The sequence below is a fragment of the Athene cunicularia genome (genome assembly GCF_003259725.1).
Source record: "Athene cunicularia isolate RWA chromosome 9 unlocalized genomic scaffold, athCun1 chr9_part1, whole genome shotgun sequence".
NCBI lineage: Eukaryota > Metazoa > Chordata > Aves > Strigiformes > Strigidae > Athene > Athene cunicularia.
In genome coordinates this window covers 6,110,211-6,132,304 of record NW_020799110.1, presented here as the reverse complement: position 1 = coordinate 6,132,304, position 22,094 = coordinate 6,110,211, and the positions used below count along the sequence as shown (strand labels likewise).

At 46.8% G+C, this 22,094-nt stretch overlaps 1 protein-coding gene across 2 annotated transcripts in view; it reads left to right on the top strand.

Moving 5' to 3' along the window:
- The first annotated feature begins 11,418 nt into the window (after positions 1 to 11,418).
- Positions 11,419 to 22,094, top strand: part of PLD1 (phospholipase D1) — a 77,806-nt gene continuing 67,130 nt past the window's right edge. For both annotated transcript variants that reach the window (XM_026854841.1, XM_026854840.1), the window contains exon 1: positions 11,419 to 11,439. The gene's annotated coding sequence lies outside the window, so the exon portion shown is untranslated. The remainder of the gene's footprint in view (positions 11,440 to 22,094) is intronic.

The window sequence follows — 22,094 nt, the reverse complement described above, 5'->3', positions numbered from 1 at the left end:
TGTGGTAAATAAGGCTCTTTCACCCCTGGGAATATGTGTTGTGTTTTTTTTTCTTTCCAGATCTGTTGCCCTTCACTTTCAGCTGCAGAAAGCCCATCCTGTGATTTCTGAATTACTCCTTCATCCACCCTTCCCAAGAGGACAGACAGCTTCCCAGTGCAGAGAGTGCCAGAAAGTTGCTGACAGCAACTGGGGCTGTTGTTTCCAACGCTGACCTGCCCATCGCAGCCAGCACGAAACCAGCCCCCATGGAGCCACAGCCTCTGCAGGACACCAACGCGTCCTCCAGAGCAGGACCACCTTCTCCCCAGGGAGAGTTTTTGCGCCTATAAGGTGTTTGTAGCAAGGAAATTTAGAAGGAATAGGCTCTAGCTTGTGACTTGATTTTAATTGGATTGCACAACTAATGTTGGGAGTCTCTGCTTGCCCCAGACATAGAAGATAAGGGCACTGAGAGCTTTGAGAGGCGCTCTGGAGGCTGGGGGTCACTCCTAGGATCTGTTCCTGAGCACGGTGGGGAAGAGGCCTTTGATTTCCAAGGGGTTGGTGCTGGGTGCCTCCCACAGCTCATCAGACTGGAGCTCTGTTTCTCCCTACTTGCCACAGCAAATATTTTGATTACAAGAGCCAAAGCAATTGTGTTGTGTACTTTACCAGATGCAATCCCTGAGGCACGCTGCTGATAACCATCAAACTCATTTCAGACCTGTGGCCGCCTGCTGGAGTGCTGCCACCAGCCAGGGTGGCATTGGGTACCACCACGTGCCCCAGGCACATCCCCAAAGGAGAGTTCAATGGGACGGTTGGGCTTCGGGGGAAGCCAGCTTGCACTGTGGTGGCTCCTCAGGACACCTCCACGACGTTATTCCCTCCCCACAGTGGGGGAAAGCAGAGCAGTAAGTTTAATAAATTATAATTTTACAGTTAAACTTACACCTCTAAGGATCCTATTCTACCTGATTCACCTCGTCGGGTGCGACTTGGCACTGAACTGATTTATGGCATAGCACAGTGGGCTGTGGGGAGTGTGTTTATTCAAATAACATCAGCCCTCTTCACCAAATACTATTCCAGTTTAATTAAAGCACAATTAGCAGGGCTTGCAATTTTCTTAAATATGCCCGATCTTCAATGAAATTAATATTCATCTCTGTTCAGTGTGCAAGTCTGTAAAGTGACACGTGGAAAATTACACGTTCCCGACTCAGGAATGCAACTTGGAGGATGACTTCATGTTGTTGAATGAGAAGACCAGCATGCCAGATGTGCCTAGTGCCTGACCCCTTTAGAGGAGCTGAAAGATCACACATAACTTTAAAATGTTATTTCATGCATGCAGAAGGAAGAAAGAGAGCCTGATAGCTTTATGTTACTTAGCTTCCCATTTAATTTGGTTAGGGCAGTGTGAATGTCTTAATAACATGAAGCAGAGCTCTGATCTCTGTTCTGGCTGCATGTTTTCAATAGACACCCTGATGCCTTTCTCATGGCTGGAGTGGTTAACAATATGTATTTTCTTGCTATTAATTAGAAGTTATATTTCATTTTCTGATGAAGACTGAGCCTCGCAGTGTAGCTGACAAGTTTGCAGCCCTTGCTTTCAGTCATGCATTGAATTTCACTGAATCATTTTATCTGGAGACAAAGCAACAAATGTGAGTATAGAATTAATACCTTTTTAAAACTGTATTTTTAAGTCACGAAAATTAAGTGGCAGTCAGTCTTTCCTGCTCTTGACCCTTTCTGCTGCTGTAGACTTGAATATCCTTTCTTCTTCCTTGCCTAACGGCTCGCTCCCAAAATCCTGCTGAAAAGTATCCAGAGAGTGATCCAGGTCTCTGTCTTTAATAAGTGTGTCCCCGTAGCAAATTATATAACAGCATTTTGTACACTTGTATTTTTCCTCTCCCCCAGTGCATTCCACGCACCTACACAGTCATGCTAATTAGATCATGTAATAAACTTAAACGTGGCAAAAAATCTGTTCAGAGGGTGTTGCAAGACAGAGCTGGATTTGGAAAGCAGCCATTCATGAATTTTGTTTTGTTTGAGAAAACCCAAAGGATGTTATTTTACTGAAGATGAAGCAAACCCCATGTAATAGGAGCTGCAATCTAAGGAGACGAATTATTTTATTTAAATAGTCCTCGGTGAGCCCTGGTATAAGGGGTTGCTTATATAAAAAAACTTGTGAGAGTTTAACAAAGCTGTTAAAAATAATTAAACCTAGAGTAAAAAACTAAAGTTAAACTTGATTACTTTAGTTAAACTTAACTATTCAAACTTAAACTAATGTTAAAGCATAATGTATCCTTGCAAAGAAGCTAAGTACCAAGGAACTTAACTTTGAGCATCAGGTGTCTTTCAAAGGAAAAGAAATGTCTACATGGGATATGGTGAGAGATTCAAAATACACCTCAATCAGTTTTTCTAGAGATGGTTTTAAACTCTGCATCGTACAGTAACCCCTGCATTTGTGGTGTAATGCAGGAGAGCAAAACCACAGCCTCCTCTGATGTACCCCTTAGCATTGCGACTTTACTCGCTTCTGGGGAAAGGAGTAACTCTGAGCGCTCTACCAGTTTCACAGCAACGCTTAACTGGTCCTGGGTTTTACGACGCAGTCGGTAATGCGATCAGCTGTCAGGTAGGAATTGCTTTCTTAATTTCACTTCAGACGCTAAAAGTTTTGGCCACTGTTGCGCTGAATCGCATCGAAACCTGTAGATCTATTGAGTCAGCTCTTAAATATAACCACGTTAATTTTCATACCGATGGAGACAGACTGAGAGCGTTACCAGACAACTGCACTTCTGCAAAGCTAACACAGGCAGTGACACAGAGCATGGAAAAATGACATGTTGTGAAACACGCGGGAGAAGGAGCCGAGGTTGTGGCTGGGTAATGGTGTGGTGGTCCAGGAAAAGCCTGCCTGCAGATTTCATCAAACGGCCCTTAATGGAAGTATGACGATAACTTTCAGCTATATCCCCGATCAACACTAGATGTTGCTATGCTGCTACTCATATAAACTATACATTAGTGAGGCTTTTAAATGGTATTTACTGCAATTTCCTGCTTCCTGTTGCTGTTATACACTAGGCAGTGGATAGCAGCTGGGTAAGCTGCTACTTTAATTTACTTTTTTTTTTTGAAGTTTCAATTTTATTTGTATAGTATCAAGTTTATAACCCCCTCAACTGCAAATGTAAAACTTTACAGGCAGCGGAGACTTTTATAAGTGATAACATGAAGCAACTCCTATATGAACGTCAAATATTTACTTAAACTCTGCTTCTGGATTTTTTGCAATCCAAGGGGAATGACATTGTTAACCGGACGATTCCGGGAACAGACTGACAGCTGCAAGGCCACGGAGGGAAGTTTGTTTATAAGGGGGGGGGATAAAATAAAAAAATTTTAAAAAATGTTAGCCCTGCTGGGTTTCAGGCTTTCTACTCCCACATGTTTGAGTGGGAGAAAGGACAAATCTTAGGACGTTGATTTCCCCATGGCAACAGAAAACGGAAATTACTTTAACCCCATCTAGTGACAGATGACTCATTGCTCAGCCTGCTGCTATTTTCCAAGCACTAAAACAATACAGCTGCAAAGAAAAGGCCAGCCTTTATTATCTCATAGTCTGAGCGCTGGAGCTCGTGGGAGAGGGCAATTCTTTGGCTGCCTTTTTATCAAAGAAATACAGAGGCAGAGCCTTTTGGTGATTCTGTTATTGTATAAGGCGAATGTGCTCTCCATCCCCCCGCCGCTGGAGGGCAAACCCAGGGTGTCCCCGGGATGGATGGAGGTGATGCATTGTCCGGGGGGTGAGCTGCTGGGGGGTGTCCTCCCGCTTGGTCCTCCTCGCCCTGCATCCAGTGGTGCAACGGGGCACTTCCAGGCTTTCAGTTTATACAACCCCCCGCCTCGAGTTATGTGAATTGTGCGTGCAATAGAGGAACCATTCATTCACAAACGCAGCCCGGTGAGGGGACAGAAGGTATAAGCAAGATTTCCAGGCCCCTACATATGAAAAAGATATCTGATGGCAGAAGTGCATTGCTGTATTGCTGGGGAAGTTGTAACAAGATCCCACAGAAAAGGCTGAAAATGAAATATGCAGCTTAATTATCCTAGGTGAAAGGGTAATTAGGGCGAGAGGTTTCTGAGCAAGGATGGTGGAACCGTTATTGCGTAGAGCTCTCAAACCCAGATGAGGTATTGCTGTGAAAGACAAGCTTCAGTCCAACTTGTAGGATGAAGAGGCAAGCTAGGTGCCCAGGAGATCAGCCTTAACAGCCATGTCTGTCTTCTTGCACCTTAGACCCCTTGCAGCAGAGCTGCACAGAGCTACCCCCTCATCTGAGGAGCATCTCTGTTGAGCACCTCCTTGCTCAGCACCTCCTGGACATGGCAGAGAAGGGACGATTTGGAGAGGAGCTGGTTCGAGCTCATGGATTTGAGGGTGGTTCTTCATCTGCCTCTTTCCACCAGCAGCTCAGTGCAGGAGGTACTCTCTCTCTAAATGCTGGTCTTTCCAAATGCTGGTAAGGATTTAGTAAGGCTTACTGAGCCTCAGATGCATTTTGCGCATAAAACGTTACATCACTGAATGGGGAAGGTGTTAATGCTCTCACTGAGTGATATACAGAATAATTGGTCAGTCAACATCACTTTATTCATCACAAACCAGGGGCAGAAAATCAGGACTCCAGGAAAACTACATAGCAGGATGGTGTCATGGGATATGTGAAACATTTTCTTTCTGGGAAGGATGGGCTGAACTGCTGGTACAACAGCTGAGTCTTTACTCAATCTTGTCATTCATATGCTGCTATGATTAATTTTCTGCTTCCTAACAGCAGAAAATCAGGTCCATAAGTTTGTCTTTGAGTAGTACAATTAACAAAAAAAATAACTGTTGCCACGTTGTTCTGGAAACCAGGCACTGGGCTGCGTTAACGGCACAAAGATTACCTTTATGCAGAAATCAACACGTACCAACACAAACTGAGGGCTTTCTGCGCTCAAACCCAGACCTTGAACCGTGTGCTGGGCTGTGCAGCGTGCTGCTGTCTCTGTGGGTGTGTTATCTGGGAACACCCTGGGCTTGGCCACCGCCGGCCCAGAGCTGTGGTTTCCGCAGCAGTTTGAGCGGGGTGCTCAGGTGTGGTGTACTGCCTCACCCTGCCCCGCTCCGCTGCTGCTTCGGCCCAGACCTCTCCGCGTCCAGCTCTGGTTTCTGGAGAAAGAAATGGGGTGGTTCAGTCAGGAGGTGCTCCTGGGCTATGTGCTGATACCATATTGCTCTTCCTGCTTTACATCCTTTCCTTACAGCTTTGTTCAGTGCTCTCTTATAATGCAAAATGTCCCCCTCTCGAAAATGCAAGAGCCCTGCCAACCTGCCAGCTGAAAAAAAAAAAAAAAAAAAAAAAAAAAAGAGCTGTTACCATCTAAACTATCACCAGCCTAGTAGATCCAGAGAAAGACACGGGGATTCAGATTAAACTCCATCTTTTGAGAATTCATCCATCAGTGTTCTGGTTTAGAAGCCCATGATTTATGTCACTAAACAAAAAGTTTGTTCCTTTCAGAGATGAAGCAATTGCCAAAATGTCTGTCCAGAAAATGAGAATAACAGTTTTTATTTAGTCATGCTTTTTTTGCTTTAACACTCTCTCCACTTCTTTAACTAGAAAATGGCTGCATTACCTGGAAAAATATTTTTGTATTGCGCTGCTTGAGGGGAAAAGAGCTAATTAAATTTGTTAAAGTGGAAAATAATGTCTAAGGGGTCTTTGTAGGGCTGCAATTCTGACTGCTGCTGTCAGCTTTACTGCCAATATGTGCAGATGGCAAAGAATGAGCTACCACCAACCATCCTTTATTGTCCTAGGGTCCCCCTCAGCTTATAAATGTCTTCACTGGTTATTATTTTCAGTTATTTAGCGTTCAGTTTGTAAATGCAATACTCCCATTGATGCTATACCCCAAACCAGGAGAGCAGGGTCGGTCATGGCGGTTCCTCAGAGAAGTTATCTCTCCCAGAGAGGCTGCGGAGGACACGCTGCAGCAGCCACACGGGAACCAACGCCAGTAATGGAACCAAGACCTCCACGGCTGAGCTGCCTGCACAGAAATACAGGCAAGAGCCCGGCCCCGCTGGGAGCTGTATAGCACAGGGCCAAGGCCAGGCATGGACCGAAGGGTCTGGGTCTGCGGGGCTGGCGGCTGTGCAGGTGAGTTTGAGCAGGTTAGTGAAAGGTGGTGGTTGTCCCAGCATTCAGCCTTTCCACAGAGCATGCTGGACTGAATTTTGCATAGTCAGAGGACAGCATTTCTTCTTACAAACAAGGACATAATAGTCTTTTCCAGAATAAGAATATAAACCACTTTCCCAAAAATAGTATTTGCAGCTTTGGGCAAATGTAGTGCCCGCTCTCTGATTTATCAGCCTGACTGCCGTGCTGTGTTCAGTTCTTCTCAGTCATCTTAGAAACACTTCCTCCACCTCCTTCAGCATGCAAAAACACTGCGGTAACTTATGTAAACCACAAACAACTGCTGTACAATTTTTGTCACTAAATCTTAGTTAGCACCAACAGGTTCTTCTTTTACCAGTATCTGCAGTTTCTGTTTAACAGCTCTACTGTACGCATTGCCCCGAAGCCTCATCCCCAGGCTAAAGCAGAAGGCAGAGGAGCTCTTATCTGCCACCGAGCAGGTGGAGGTTGGGGTTCAAGCTCTCCATCTCCTTTTGGCAAAGCTACTTCCTCTAACTCTACTAGAATATTTTCATTCCCCCTTGAGCCATGAGGGTTTAGCTGTGTCTGGGTCTCTGGCCAGCCAACACTCTCACCTCAAGCAGCCTTTACACTTCCTAGAGAACCCCCAGGCTGGTTTCTTTATGACTGCAGAGGCAAGAAATACCGTCCCTTCCCAATTCTCGTCAAGGCAGAAAGAGTTTTTTCCTTGGTGTCTAATTCTCCTAAGCGTGTTGGAGTTTTCCTGTTGCGGTCTGCTAATTTCCAAGCAGAGTTGCTTATAAAAATTTCCCTCTCTTAATTTCAACACATTTTCCCTTGCAGCAGAGCAACGGAAATGGTCGCAGGCTGCTGGCTTTCCTGGCTTGTCTTTCAAGGAAGGCTGCAAATTCATATTTCCCAGGAACTACAGTTCCCAGAAGACATCTTATCTTCCCCCAAACCAGGAACCAAGGCTCACTGGCTCCGGCACATCTTCTGAAAGGCTTCCTCCTCCTTACACAGCGATGACCAAGGAGGGGACGAGGCCTCCTGGAGCAAGCTGGGCAGGAGGGGAGCATGCATGGGGCAAGGCCAGTCCTGCTGCTGCCGTTCCACATCTGTCTCAGCACAACCTCTGCTCGCTCAGAGTCTGTGCAAAGCCAGGGGGAGAGCATCGTGAGGTCACAGTCTGAAGGCACTGCTTCTTCTTATATAGAGCTACAAAATCTCAAACAAAAGCATGGTGTTTAAAGGGCTGGCTGGCAATAAATGGTTTTAGGGACTGCGTGAGAATGGAAGAAATTCCCTCCTCAGCTGTGTGTCTCCAATGAAGTAATATTTCAGCAAGTCTGCTCTTAAGAGTCCAGCAAATCGTCTTCTTCAGCCTCTGATCAGACACGTTTGTGGCATCCACTTGAACGGCGTGCTGTGATGCCAGAGGCCCCACCGGCTTCCTCCTCCCAGGGGAACAGTCTTACAAAAGATTTTAAAAGGACGGACTTAACTCCATGGCCCTAAGCAGTCTCTGTACCGTTTCATGTGATGTGACTCAGCACCATACTTGGTCACTTAACAAGCCTTAGTGCTCCTAATTAAAACCAGTCCTTCCCCAGACTATGGCTGCGGAGTGCTGTCTCAGTCAGTAAAGTCATTAATAGCGGTACCACCCTAAACAAACCTATCTGCGCGGGGGCTGTAATCTCCTGAAGTGATCTCTGGGTTTTGCAATCAGAAGTCAAAGGTGTTCCTTTTATGACATCCTTCTAAAGTCTGCTTTTCAAAACGTTTAATGCTCACGACTGCATCTCGAGTCACGAGGAGACTCCCAAAAATCAGATAGCAAGGTATGTCATCGGCAGTTTAAAAGGTCCGATGCTGGCATTTGCAGTGCAGAAGGATTAGGCTCAGTTTCCAGCAAGTCAAAGAAGTTGGTTAATGAGCATTGTTGTGTCTTCAGTGCTTTGGGACGTGGGGTGCAAACACAAAAAGTCAGGCTGGTGTTTCAAGAACAGCATACTTCTCTCCCTTGTTTGAGCAGGACGTGACACCATCAAAGCAAGGCAGGTGGACTTAGCTGCTCACTGATAGCAATAGATTACCGAAATAAATACTGACCTTCAAACAAGTACTAGCACTAATATAAAAACTAACCTAAACACATAAACCTAACCCTTGCCTGTTTTTTTTTTTTTTTCTCCACTGGAATGTACTCCAGAGGGTGTTCACTCAGATCTCTCCTGGGGAATCTCAGCATCCCTTTTCATCACTAAATGAATCTTCAGGAGACCTTCACTCTGCGAGTTCAGCCTGAACCACCAGCCTGACAAAAGCTGCTGTATCAGGAACTAGAAGATGGAATAGAAAAGTGATTCAGTGTAAAGATGAGACAACCTTTCGAAAACCTTGAATCAAGCACTTCTGAAGAGTTTATAACAAATAGCCCCACTTGCCAAGAGTAAATCTGTGACAGGTATCACACCCCCACTTCTTATGACATTTCTCTGTTCCACACAGGAGGAAAATAACAAAGTGCTATCGCTGCAGAAAGCAATCAGATAATCCTTGGTTTTAATTGCTGCTGGCAGGGAGGCCTCATTGTGCTCCAATTTCAGTGAAGCAAGTTTTAGTCGCTGAAGTTCAGCCGCTAACACCGCACAAACCTTCGCTACCTCTCCCCCGAAAGACTGGAATTTCAGTGAACGTCATATGTGATGCTGAGTATTTATCTGAAATAATTAGCCAGCTGGCTATAAGTAGCTGTGCACTGTGGCATGCGATGGCTGCGTGAGATGCACCCAAGAAAATGCAGGTGACGGGTGGGACAGCCACCTAGAAGGGCCACGCATTTCCAGGCTGTTTGCAAGAAAATCAATATTTGGACACCTAAACATGCCACAGCCATCTTGGTTGGAGATCACGGGAAAGGAGTGTGCTCCCTCCCCAGCTGCTTCTTAAAAGTGTCCCGGGACCGGCCGTGTCCCTCGCAGGACAGGGATGCTGTATGCACTGGGTCCCCCAGGACCAGATGGGCACCAGAAGCAGGAGGAGAAAAGCAGAGCTACCCTGTCAAGATATTTTAGCAAATTTCAAATAGCTGAGTGGTTTCATACTGGACAAGCACGCTGTGTCAGGGGCCAGGAGTTTCAAGCAAGAACTTGCAATCCTGAAGCACCTTTTACTCGGCCATCATTGTGCAGCCCCTCTCTTCTCCACCTCTATTCACCCACTTTTAAAGTAGTGCAAATACTCTCACAGCACAGATCTGTTAAAAATGATGAAGAAGTGGTTGGCCAGAGTCCTAGTTTTGCCTGGCTTTCTGAAAACTGCAGGGATTTTTCCTTTCCATTTAATATGGTTAGATGCAGGAATATTATACAATTTTTTTCCCCACTGCTCCGAGATAAGAAGTCACTTCTTCCTACATTTAAAACAATAAAAATGGAACTAGTTATTATTTAAAAAAAAAAAAAAAAAAAAAGGAAGAAGAGTAAAAAGGCCACGAGCTCTTCCTTTCTGGCCTTTCAGCGTAACCCTAAAGTGACGTCGGAAAGAGGAAGCACCTCAGAGCTGGAGCAGCGACGGGCAATCCCACACTGCGTATCTTCACCGGCTTATCTCTTAACTTCACCCATCTTGTGGGTCAGCAGTCTCCAGAGTAGAGGCACCCTGGTCCTCTCTGCAGGCTCCAGAAGAGCTCCAGAAATAGCCACGTCCACGGTGCGGCGCTGGGATTTCACGCTGCTGGCTGTCCCCCACAGATTAGCGCCCAAGCACGGCAGGTCACGTCATTTCTGGGGACTTGACAGTGAATTTAGTTCAGACCCAGGTAAGTGCTGGCTGGCTGGAGTGGGAGTTTGCCAGGGCTGACTCAGCGGGGTACTTCTTGGCGTGAGCTTTAATTTTGAGAATTCCACTAACAGCAGGAGAAAGTGATGTGAAATTGTCCTCTCCCTCACCGGCTCAACTCCATTCCTGACTCCAAAGTGTGATTTTGCTTTAAATGCAGAAGGAATGGTGCTGCCAGGAGATAAGGGTGTTTGGATCTGGGATGGGCAGTTTGCTCACGGCAGCCCTCAGTTACTTAAGTCAATACTAAATACAGACATGCAGCTCTGAAACACGCCCAGCTGCAATCTTCACTCCCCTAAACCAGCCTGGAGATGTCTGGTTATGGGGAGAACCCAGGGATTTGGAAAGAGGTGTTTTCTGAAGCAGCTTTTCAGTTCAACGTTAATGCAATTTCCAAGTAAATGCTGGTCGTTTCCATACGGGCCTGCCTGGAGAGATGCCAGGAATGATGCTGTGAGCCCAAATAAATGCCAGCCCTTCTTGTATGAGCACAGAAACCTCCCGTATCCTCAGCTGGAAATGGGGGCTGTAGCTATGGAGCAAATGCCAACCAAACACCTCGCACTCATGACCTCCATCTACATGTGTCAGAGCCAGAAAGCTCCCAGCAGTGACCTTCCTCCAGCTGATCTGTGACAACTGGCTACCTGGGTATCCATTAGGGACTGGCAGAAAGTTAAAAAACAAAGTAAGTTAGAAAATGAAAAAAGTCAAACTGGACGGCCCACCTCTGGGTGTGCGTTACAGGCTGCTCTGTGTGATACTTATAATTAAATTGCTGAAGAACCGGTTCTGGTTTAGGTTTATGTTCCCTCAATAATGTGACAGAGGGTAAAACAGAGTAATTTGGCACTTCACAGACACTTTCATTTGAAGGTTTGATAATGAATGACACTTCGAAGACTGCGTGCCCCTGGTTGTTCTGTTTGTTAGGGGGGGGTTATATATTCGCTAATAATTTTCAGAAATCTATAATGGTACGCTGAGTGCCAGCTGAGAAAGTGCAAAAACCGGATGAAATGCCAAAATTTTCAATGCTTTTCCTTTAAGGCTTTCCTCTGTTGTAAGAGGACCTGATGGATTAGCCAGGCAAAAGGGCGTTGTGGTACACGAAGGTAAACACCATGCTGCTCAGCACGTTGATCCTGAACCTCAGATAAACACTTGTGTCCAGTTATTTCCTTCAAAAAGAATTGCATGTGAAGGCGACTCACTCTGTGTTGCACACTTGGGTGTTTTCATCTGCCAAGCACACTGGTCCTCCCAGATTTATGGACAGAACTGAAGGAAGGTGAGAATATACCCCCAGCAGTGCTCTTCTGAGGTCTGTGCAGCTCACGTGTTGGTGAGTACGAATAGAAACCATTGCATGGATTTTGTATGTAAGGTTTTGTGTTTCTTATTTATTTTTCCAACTTGGTCTTCCTTTTTCAGTTTTCATCCTATGGCAAAGCCTGGTTTTACATGTTTTACTTGGGCTGTGCAAAATGACTGGGAGTCTGGGGAAATAAAAAAAAAAAAAAGGAATAGAGAATTATGCTACTGGTTTTAGTGGAGGGCTTGAGCAAACAGAGCAGAGCACTGAGGAACTGGGACTGATGGCAGCTTTGAGTTTGGTCTAAACCCTGGAAAGGCAGCACATAGCATTTCTTACTGTCTTTTTGCATGTGTGCTTGTCAAAAAGTAAAATAACTTTTTAAAGACTAGCTTTATGCTATGGATTTTCTGAAGGAAAAATAAAACTTTTTTGGTGTACCTTCTGTTGGGGGGTGGCACCCTCTCCAGCCTGCGTTTTCCTTCCACGCGTTTGCACACCTTTGCTGCACGGTCCCGCAGGGTGTCTGCTCCTTCCCTGGGGGACTTGGAGGTCTCCTCAGCCCCCCGTGTTCAGCTGTGCTGGCTGCTGCTCCTTCTGCCTCCTCTGCAGAAAGCCTGTGGGGTTTTCTAGCTCACGGTGTCTCAAAACTTTCATGATTCGTTCAACTCCCATTTTTTTTCCCTGTTGGGATTCATTCAATGGGCTACAACACAAAAATCCTCTTCCCTCCAGCCACCCTTGCCCACGGGCTGCCAGCGGGATGGTGTGTGCAGGAGCCAGGGTGGTGGCAGGAGGGGACAGAACCATCCTGGCTGCTAAGCGGCAGCCCGGGCACTCCAGAGGGAGCATTGGCTAGTGACCATATTAAGGAGCAAAGTCTGAGAGTTACCTCCACCTTGGCACCATCCCCTCTTCTCCAGAGCACTGAACAAGCTCCTCTGAACAAGAAATTTTCTGATTCAGGTGAGTCAGAAACTGGGGAAACGCTAATGCAACAATAATCATGGTAAAACCCTGGCTCTCTGTTGCCAGGAAGACAGAGGGGAACTGGTATAAAATGTATTGGGCCAGTTTTCTAACAAAGTTTTGAACAGGAAAGTTTTGAAAGTTATAACAGAGCTCAGATAAAAAGGAAATCAAGTAAAAGCAGCTGCATTACAAGTTGCTGTGGGAGAAGTGACTTTCTTGGCAGGGCTGTAGGCAAATTTGGAGCATTTAAGATCAGAAACAGAAACTCCCTTATCTTCTCTGACCATCTCTCTACCCATCTGCCCAGATATTTGTAAGTTTTTAAGTATTAATGCTAGAATAAACTATTCCGATCATCTTGTCTGACCTGCAGTGTCAGTCAAGCCTCAGGATTTATAGTTTCCTTGAACAAGTGTAGCCTTTGGAGGGAAAAAACCTACAGTCTTTAATAAAGTTATTTTTAATGATGGTGATTCCACTCCACCCGATGATGGACTGTTTCAAATTGTGTCAAATCCAGCTTCGTATGGTTCGGATTCTGACATTCAGGTGAGATCCAAGAAAACATTTTCATTTCACAAGAGTAACTTTCCAATAGTATAAACAAGGATTGGAGGAACCAGGAAAGAAGTGTATTGCAAAAGCACGAAAAAAAAAAAAAATTATTCATATGTTAATAAAAAATTAAGTTGATGAGCTAATTTTGAGCATTTTAATAGTGTGAGTGAATGAAGCCAGAATTTTAATGAAAATATCCAGAATTAATACTGGCAGTAGCTGTAGGCACATGATGCAGAGCATGACTGGAATACACAGAGCTAGCACCAAGCAAAATGCAAAAATGAGAATATAGAGAAAAATACACTATTTAAAAAAATGCACCTGTAGAAAGAGATGTGTGCTATAGAGAGAGATTTTGTAGTGCTCTCTCCATATGGGCTCTCAGGCAGTCAGAACAGCAATAAGGACAAAATGGTGTTTACCCAAGCTAACAAGGAAAAGCAACTCAGGACAAACAGTATGGAACATTGTGAAAGAAGCAAACAGTGTCTCAGAGGATGAGAGATTTTTGCATATACTTAATTAAAACAGAGGGGAAAACGAAAATAAAGTGGGAAGGTTGGAGCGGTACTGCATCCAGAGACATGAGAGCAACTCAAGAGTTGGTGGTCTGCTGGCTAGCACAGCATATCTCAGCACTGTACAAGAGAAGAAAAGGAGATTTACACCAGATAAAACCAACTTAAAATTACGCAATGACCATCATGCTTCCTACCATTTCCCCCTCCCCGCCTTGAAGTCTACTTTAAAAATAGAACATTAGGAGGAACTTCAACTCAGAAACTGTTGTTTTTAATTTAAACAAGAGAACATGTGCACCTAGAGGTATAAAGCCAGGGGGAAATGATTCAGAGAACAGACACATAAGCAGAACAATATTATGTCCAGAACTTGTACTACGATTGGAGAAAACGCAGTCGCTTTAGTTACAGCACGCCCGCCTAGCCCTGCAATGAGTAAAACACTTTTAGGAGAGGCATCAACCAGCCTCACCTCTGGCTGATCCATCCTCAGCTGGGCTGAGTCACGGGTGTAAGTGCCGGCAAAGGGCTCGGCTGGGGAGAAGGGTGGTGAGGATTTCCTCGCTGGGGTGGTGGAGAAGGCTGCAGGAAGCCTGGAGGGTTTTGGGGAACAAGTCTAAGGACGAGTGCCTGGAGGATCTGTGTGAAAGCGAGAAGATGTTGGGGAGGAAGGGCTGGCTGAGACCTGGAAGTCGTTTCTGATGAAACCATCGGCTGGCAAAAGGGGAAGGAGGTGGCGGCTGCGTGGCGACGGTTCTGCGAGCTGGGTGGCACCGTGAGTAGGGGAGCGAGTGGGGTGCGATAGCCGTGCTGTGCTCCCCCAGAGCTTGGGCCTTTCCAGGCAGCCCCAGGAAGGTCTCCCTGACCCTCCACCAGGGAGTTACTTTTGGTTTGGGAAGTGCTAAACCATTCTCGGGGCTTGAGCGGCGAGGGGGCAAATCGGTGGCAGCTCCGGGGCTGGGCAGAGGAGCCTCGGTGAGGCTGGTGTGATGGCCACCGATGCTGATGCCTGCCTGCAAGGGGCAGGGAAGAAATACAGAGCTGAAGAGGCATTAGAAAAGTTGCAGCAGGCCCTAAGGCTGCGCAGGGGCATCTGCTGCTCTCTTCGGGGTAGAAACGTTGCTGTGGGGACTGTCAGTGGGTGGTTTCTTTGGATGAGGAGAGGGTGACCAGATCCTATTGAATATGTGAAATTTTGAGATGCCAAACGATGAAAAACAAATAGCACAACCCTCTTGCCCAGAGCGGTGCATGGGGGTGGTACCACACAGCCAGGGGGTGGTGGGGGATAGACCCCCACCCCAGCAGGGCAGGAAGCCTGTGAAGAGGGGAGATGCCCAAAGCCCTCCGTTGTCAGGAAGCTCAAGATCTTTCAGGCTTATGCTAAGATCACTGATTTCCTCAAGGAAAATCCTGCATCCCAAAGTAATCTGCAAGGAGGTGTCTTAAGATTTTTCTGAATGAGGTGTTGTTCCCCCACGCTAACACCAGGAAAAGCCCCCGACGAGCATCCTGCAGGTCAGCGAGCAGGGTATGTCTGCTGCGGATTGAGTCACAGGAACAGAGGGTTTTGACATTGCTAGGAAAAAAAAAAAAAAAAAAGGTGCATCCTGATGGCTGTCACAGAAAAGACTCGCTCCTTTCAGCAGCTTGCTGCTGCAAAATACACTTTATACAAGATAAAGGTCTCTTCTGGGGAGTTTGAATGGCTGTTCTTAGCTATTGACAAGCTTGGAGTTAGCAAAATAGGCTCTTCTTTCTTTTCTGTCAGCATAATAAATATAAATGTACTGTGATAAAGAGTCAATGGAATATAATAAGTTCTTACACAAGTAAATTTGTTTAATTTTGTTCCCAGACAACAGTAACAAAGGGATGCTGCAGCGAATGCCTCGCAGTGATAGAGTTTGACTAGGGAGAGGAAATTAGATCCTGTTTCTGAAAGGGGAGAGAGAGAGTGAGGCTTTGTGAATGAAGAACAAATCTGAAACGTGCTGCTGCTTCCCTCCGTTTATGCTCAAATATCAATGCAGGGAATAACAGTAGAAGCTGCAGCTGGAGAGGGCACTAGGGGTCACCACTGTCTTACCTATATCATCTGGATTTAATTCTGAAGGAAGGTAAATAACATGATAGAAACCAAAGCCAGGCTATTCTGATTTATTTTTCTTTTTTTCTTTTTTTTTTTTTTTTTTGTGGGCCTGACAGCTTGCATTTAATTTCTTCCTTTTCTCCTCCTGCCTGCCTTCTGTCTGTCTCTCCCTTAAAACAAACCCCAGGGAAACCTGTGGGATGCAGCCAGGGAGGATGCTGTAGAAGCAGGGGAGTTGCATCAAAATTTCCTCTGTGCAGCTCCCATTTATTCAGAGCAAAGGTTAGGCAAATCACAAACGCTAAGTAAGTCAGGCAGAATCGCGTAACAGCCTTGGCATGTTTCTGCAAGTACCGCAGAGCAAACTGATTACCGTAATGAATAGCACCCTTGTAGTCCAGGGAGTAACTCCTGATATGTTTTGCTCTGCCTGGTGAACAATCCCATGTCTGAAGATCTTTCTCGCCCGATTTCTCCCGTGACCGGATAGGTATCCCTGACATCTCATGAAACTGCATCCGAGAGCTGCATTAGAAGGAGAATTGGGTGTCTGGGTTGTGAAGAGAATTGCAAATCCTCTTCTCCAAGACTCTTTCACCTCATGTCTAGGAAGTAACCATTGCTGTGGGCTGAATCTATTGTCTGAGTGTTGTAATAGTGCATTTTAAGACAGGATGCAAGGTGTCTAGGGATAAAAAGTATTTCTCTGCTGAGGCAAGTGTTTTGCCTGGAGACAGACGGGCTGTCGGGAATACAAGACCTGATGAAGAGGTTGCACCCCCTGCCAGCCTGCCTTTTTTAGCTGTAGTAGTTGATCTTGAAAGACACGGGTTCCCTTTTCTCTGCAGAGAAATTATGGTAAATTGTCGTGGGTTTTATTGCATGATATTGCGGAAGTTGAAAGTTCATGTAAACTCGAAACCTGACTGGACAATTTATTGAAAGAAATAGCTGCCAGGCATCGCGAAATTGCAGATAGCACTTTTGGCTTGGAAAGTCCCTTGCTTGGAAATTCCTGCAGACAGGGAGAGTCCCGGAGGAGTTTCCCCATAACCGTGCCCCAATGGCGTGCTCCTTTCTAAGCATCAGTTACAGTTCCCTGGGATGGCACTCTGGGGTCAGATGGTGTTTATCCTGACCTGGCACACCAGAGAGCACAAGGACAGATATATATTCTTTGATCGTCACAGCGATGATAAAGCTGCTTGGAGCGTGTTACTGTACACGCTGTTTTTGAAGAAGTGTGAGGGCAAATCCAGACTCGTAGCCCAAGCCCTGCTCAGGGCGAGTGTGAGCACACGCAGGACACGTCCCTGCACTGGCTGCTTCTGCCAGCTCAGGCCTGGCTCTCACCTGTGTGTTAGCTCGGAGCCTGTTCAGTGTCAGCTCAGGTATATGTGGGCTGCAGTCACGCTATCATCCAAAGGTGGGGGAGTTCTCCAGCTCCCTATTTTAGGATTTTATGTAACATCCAGCTTATATAAGCCTTTGTCTGTTAACAAAATGGGTGGAGCGTGTCTTGCTGAGATTCCTCACTAAAGAAACGCTCGTTACTTAACTCTTACTCAAGTGCTCATTACGTACTTTAAGAATATTTTAGTTAGTTCCTTTCCTGTTGCTAATAATAACGTACCGACTCGACAACCTGTTATGGACAAATGATAAAAAAATGTAATTCACCATTTAATGAATTGTGTCTTACATTAGAAACACTGCTGTTGAGGTAGATGAGGGAAAAACGAGGCACACCCCAAACCCTGGCCCTGGGTTGCATCTTGCTTTCTTCTTGCTCCCTCCTGGCAGGAGGCAGTTTGGGGGTGCTGGCAGGGGAGGAAGGAAGCTTTGGCCTTGCTAGGATGGCTTGGTGTGCAGGACGTGCCTGGGCACCCGGTGTTGGTAGCAAACCCCTCGTCTTCAGCACAGCCAGGGTTGCACCAGCATCACTTCCCAGGAGGAGGGAAAGGGGAGGGGGGCCAGCAGCACTGAGCATCCAGCGGGCCGGTGTCCCCATCCCAAAGCTGGTTGCACTGATCTGTGTGGTTAATTAAGCAGCTTTCCAGATCCGGGCTTCAGTTTTCCAGCAGGTAATGGTGCGTGGTATCCCACTGCGTGCGAATGGCAAGGCATTAAAAGCTATTGGGTGCCCAGATTCTGCGGAAGAGAGGAGCATGTAAATTGTTTTCAGATGGACTTGTTGAGCTCACTCAAACCTGGCATTCATGTTACTGTAGGGCTTTAAATAGAAAGACAGTGTGTGTCTTAGCTTAACACCATAAGGAGATGGTTTGCACCCTCTCCTTCCTCCAGATACTGTGCTTCATATACTGACGTGCCTGGCATTCCTTTTAAGTTTTGTGAATTGCTGCAAAAAAACCTCCTTTATAAGTTTTTCTTCCCCTTTTTTCCTCTCAAAGCTGTGCCTTGCCCTGCAGCCTTGCCCGTCCACGGCTGCAGGCTGCGTGGGGCAGCTGCCACACGGTGGCATCCAGGTATCTGCAGAATGATGTGCCAGGGAGGGAATGGGTGGGAGGGTCTGGGTTTTTTCCTGCCCAAAAGCAAGTTTGCGATACAAGAAATAATGTATTATTTTAGCTCTGAGGCCCCTTTCTGTCCCTTGAGGCTCTTAAGTGGTGGGCCAGATCGGATCCACTGCTGCAGGGAAGATCAAACTAGAAGTGGTATCTCATGTTTTATTCCATACACAAATTATTATCATTTTTTTGTTAGCTTTTCATTTACCAATTTCACCCCCCTCCTCGAGAGGAAGAAAAACCCCCAACCAAACCCAAACAGCAAGAGCTTTTGTTTTTGTTTCCATGGGAATTCTGCAAGAGGGGGAGGGCGTGAAAAAAAAAATGAAATATTCTGGCCAAACCCAATAAAGTTTGGATCCTGAGCAGCCCTTGGGCTGTCTTGCAGCAGCTCCCGCCCAGGGGTCCCGCTGACCCCTGGCCATGCAGGCAGGAGGTGTGGGACAGGGCTGGTGCGGTGTCACCGGGAGCATCCCTGTGCTGCGGAGCAGTTTCCCTGGGAGATGTGACTACAACTCCCAGGAGGCACCGTGCCCAAGTCAGGCCGTCGTGTTTAAGTGCCTTACATCAAAACTTCCTCCTTTGCCTCTTCCTCCAGAGTTAGGCGGACAATTGCAGTCCTTGAAATCGGGAGGAAAAAAACCCCCAAATTTAATGTGATTTCCACGAGCACAGCCCCTCCTTTCCTTTTGGAACGCTGGTCTGACGGGACAAAACAATAAAAATCCCTTTTTTTTTTTTTTTTTTTTTTTTTTTTTTGGTGCTTGTATGCGGCTTAACGCCTGTTGGCCCACATTAGGTGGTCTCTGCGCTGCTCCCTCCTTGGCAGCATCACTGGCGGCTGCCCCATTGGTGCCGGGGCTTTCCCAGGGTGTCCAGCGCCCACATCCATGGGGCCCCACGGCCCGCTGCGGGCGTTGTGGTGATCTCTGCAGACAGAGCTGAGCACCGTTCTGCCCCATCCCTCTGTGCACCTCGTGGGAACGTGTTCAGGCCCTTTCTCGTTGCACTGCTCTGAAATGGCAACAGCAAAACACATTTCCAGTTCCCAGCGAGGTGAGACTGGTGTATACAGGGTACACCAACCTTGTTCTCCTAAAGAGCTGCAAAGTCGATGTGTTCTGGGGCGAGGGAATGACCATTTGAAAACCTGGCAGAGCGGTAGATCCAGCACCACTCGCAGACCCTTTTCTCTACAGGCACTGTGGCTTCAGCACAGGTTGGGGACAGGGTGCAGGAGCAGGAGGCATGGTGGTGTCTCATGCTGGAACTTGCAAGCCTCGTGCGACTCCAGAGCCAGCCCTCATCTCACTGACAGGCTGTTCCTCCCTCCCCTGGGGCTCTGCAAGCTCCTTCCCAAATGGGACACAACTGGGGAAAAACCTACCCCCCAGTTTTTCCCCAAGTTCCCCTCTGGCCCCCATGGCTTTGCAGAGGCACCAGCATCAGCCACACTTGGGGCCAGGGAGTGTCTGTGCAGCTAAAGGAGAAATATAAGGAGGAAAAAGGTTGTCTGCAGACATGAAGGACAGGCAAAAGAGGGCTCAGCTCAAGCAATTGATGGTTTGTTTGTTTTATGCCATCTTCACCTAACCAGGAATGTGTTGGTTGCTGTGAATGGTGTCAGCTGAAGCGCATCAGTTCAGCAGCACCGGGCTGGGGAATAGCCTGTTACTGGTAACAACACTAAATAACACAGCGCTGGAGTTGTGCTAGTGTGGCTGTGCTCATTTAACAGGGGAAAAGCAACCTGGTGAGAAAACCCCCTGTATTTAAATGACATCTCTGTTCAACACCTCAAACGGATCCTTGTCACGACTTTGCTGACACCACTGAGGGCCCTCCTGCGCCCCAGCCCTTGGGCAAAACTGCTTTTTGCTGTGGAGTAAAAGGAGTGCTTTTCTGGGTCTGAGAGGCTTGGAGAAGTTGATGGCTTCTTGGTGCTATCACACACTTGCTCCCAACTGCTCTGAGGCCATTTTTCTAGTGTCTAGCAGTCACTGCCCCTCCAGTCCTCCCCTCTCTGTGTATTTGTGATGCCAACTGGTGACCGAGATTGGGGATGAGATTTGACAGACAATACTGTGTTTCTTCAGAGCTTGAGCTATTTCTGAAGGTGTGTGCCAGGTATCCACTTTATGAATTGCCTCTGGGATGGGGAAAGTTATGGGAAGTGTAGAAAATTACTAATGGACAGGAGCACGATGGCATTTCTCCTGGAATAGATGAAAACTGTGGGTGAGGAACCTGCCCTGTTGTGGTGCTCAGGAGAGGGGAACTCTGCTACGTAGAGACTAAAATGTTCATGGAGAATATCTGCTCTCTTCTGCTGCGGGCCTAGCCCTGCTCACAGCGGCTGCCAAAGTAAACCTAGCAGCAGAGAAATTAAATATGCATTAACTGAACTAAGGTTTATGGAGTTGTAAAGATTTGCCAGAATTCAGCCAGGCAGTTGCATAGGTGATGAGCGCTGAAACGAGCACCGGGCGGGTGGGCAGGGGATGTCTGTGGGGAGAGTCACTCTCCTCTGTGTCTGAGATATCCCCTCCCTGTACCAACGCACGTGGAGAGGCACGCAGGGACGGGAGATGAGGGGGTGCCTGCGGCAGGCAGAGGAAGCTGTGGAGTCAGCAGAGGTGAGGCTGGAGAAAACGGCAGAGATGGGGCGTCCTGGGCAGGTGGGTGCCCTGACGGACGCTCCCCGTGCTGCCTGTCCACCGATTCCATCCCGTATGTTGGCGTTAGCATGAAACCTCTCCGCGGTGTGGGGTAACGTGTCCCTCTCAAGCACGGCTTTGCCACCTCTTTGGGGTGGAAGGGTGATGCCAGTGATACAGGGGGACTTTTTGTATTTCCCATCGCCCCTGTTCTTTGGTGCAGAGCTTCACCCTGCTTTTCTCCGTTGCTTTGTTCTCTCATGACACTGAGTGTTAGAAATGTCTGTGCTTTTTTCCTTGCTCAATACAGACAGCACTGGTGAGCCACCCTGACTCACAGCTCTTCGTAGATGCTGAGTGGAGCAATGTTTGAGCTCAGCAGCGTGAGTTGAAGGAAGTTGCAATGCTACCGGGAACCCACCTCAAATTTCTGTTTGATTTTAAACATGAAGCACATCACTCAAGCTGTTTTCAACCATCTCATAGTAAATGCAGTGTAAAGGAGCTAAGGTGACGTGCTGCAGGTGTGCCCACAACCAAAACGGGTACTGTGCTGGTGGAGAACGTGGAGATGCTTCAATACTGCTCTGCCACAACAGGGGTAGAGTCTGTCTCTGCGTTAGCAGTGACCACAGTCGCGTTATTTACATCATGTAGATTTGAGGACCATGGTTCGGCTCCTCACCGTTAAAAAAAAAAAAAAAATCCTTTAAGGAAGAAAAATATCGTGACGGCCATATTGAAATCTTGCTGTAGAGCCAGAAGCGGGAACAGTGAATTCCCTGGAAAAAGTCACCAAAATGTCCCCTGTACAGCTGCGGCGGTGGAAGCTGTAGCACTGCAGACGGGTTTCAGGCATTTTACCAGCATGCCAGTATGTGAGACTGTTATAGCTGTTTAACGTATGGAGGGTTTTTGCTTCTCCGCTTGTCAGTTCAATGCTTCTATAAGCACAAACATTTTCCCTCTTGCTAAAAAATCTGCTCCTTTGCATATTAAAAAGGGCGTATGGGAAGTAACATGAAAAATGCAGCATACGCAGGCGAGTACTGCTCGGATACAAACAATATGTGACCATAATTATTAGGTTGTCTTATCCTAAAAATAACATTGCACGTGTACTTTAATTCATTGTTAATTTGCACTGACTTTTTCATTTGTTCCCCTCGCCAAATGCAATTTCTTCTCCTGGCTGAAGTAATTGGGCTTCTGCGAGAAGAGTACAAACGGGGAAAAACTGTGTTGCTTGGGAAAGCTGTGTTTCCATGAGCGTGGAGCAAATCACTTGGAGTCCTTGGACTTGCAGGGCTGTGAAGTTGAAATCAAAAAAAAAAAAAAAAAAAAAAAAAAA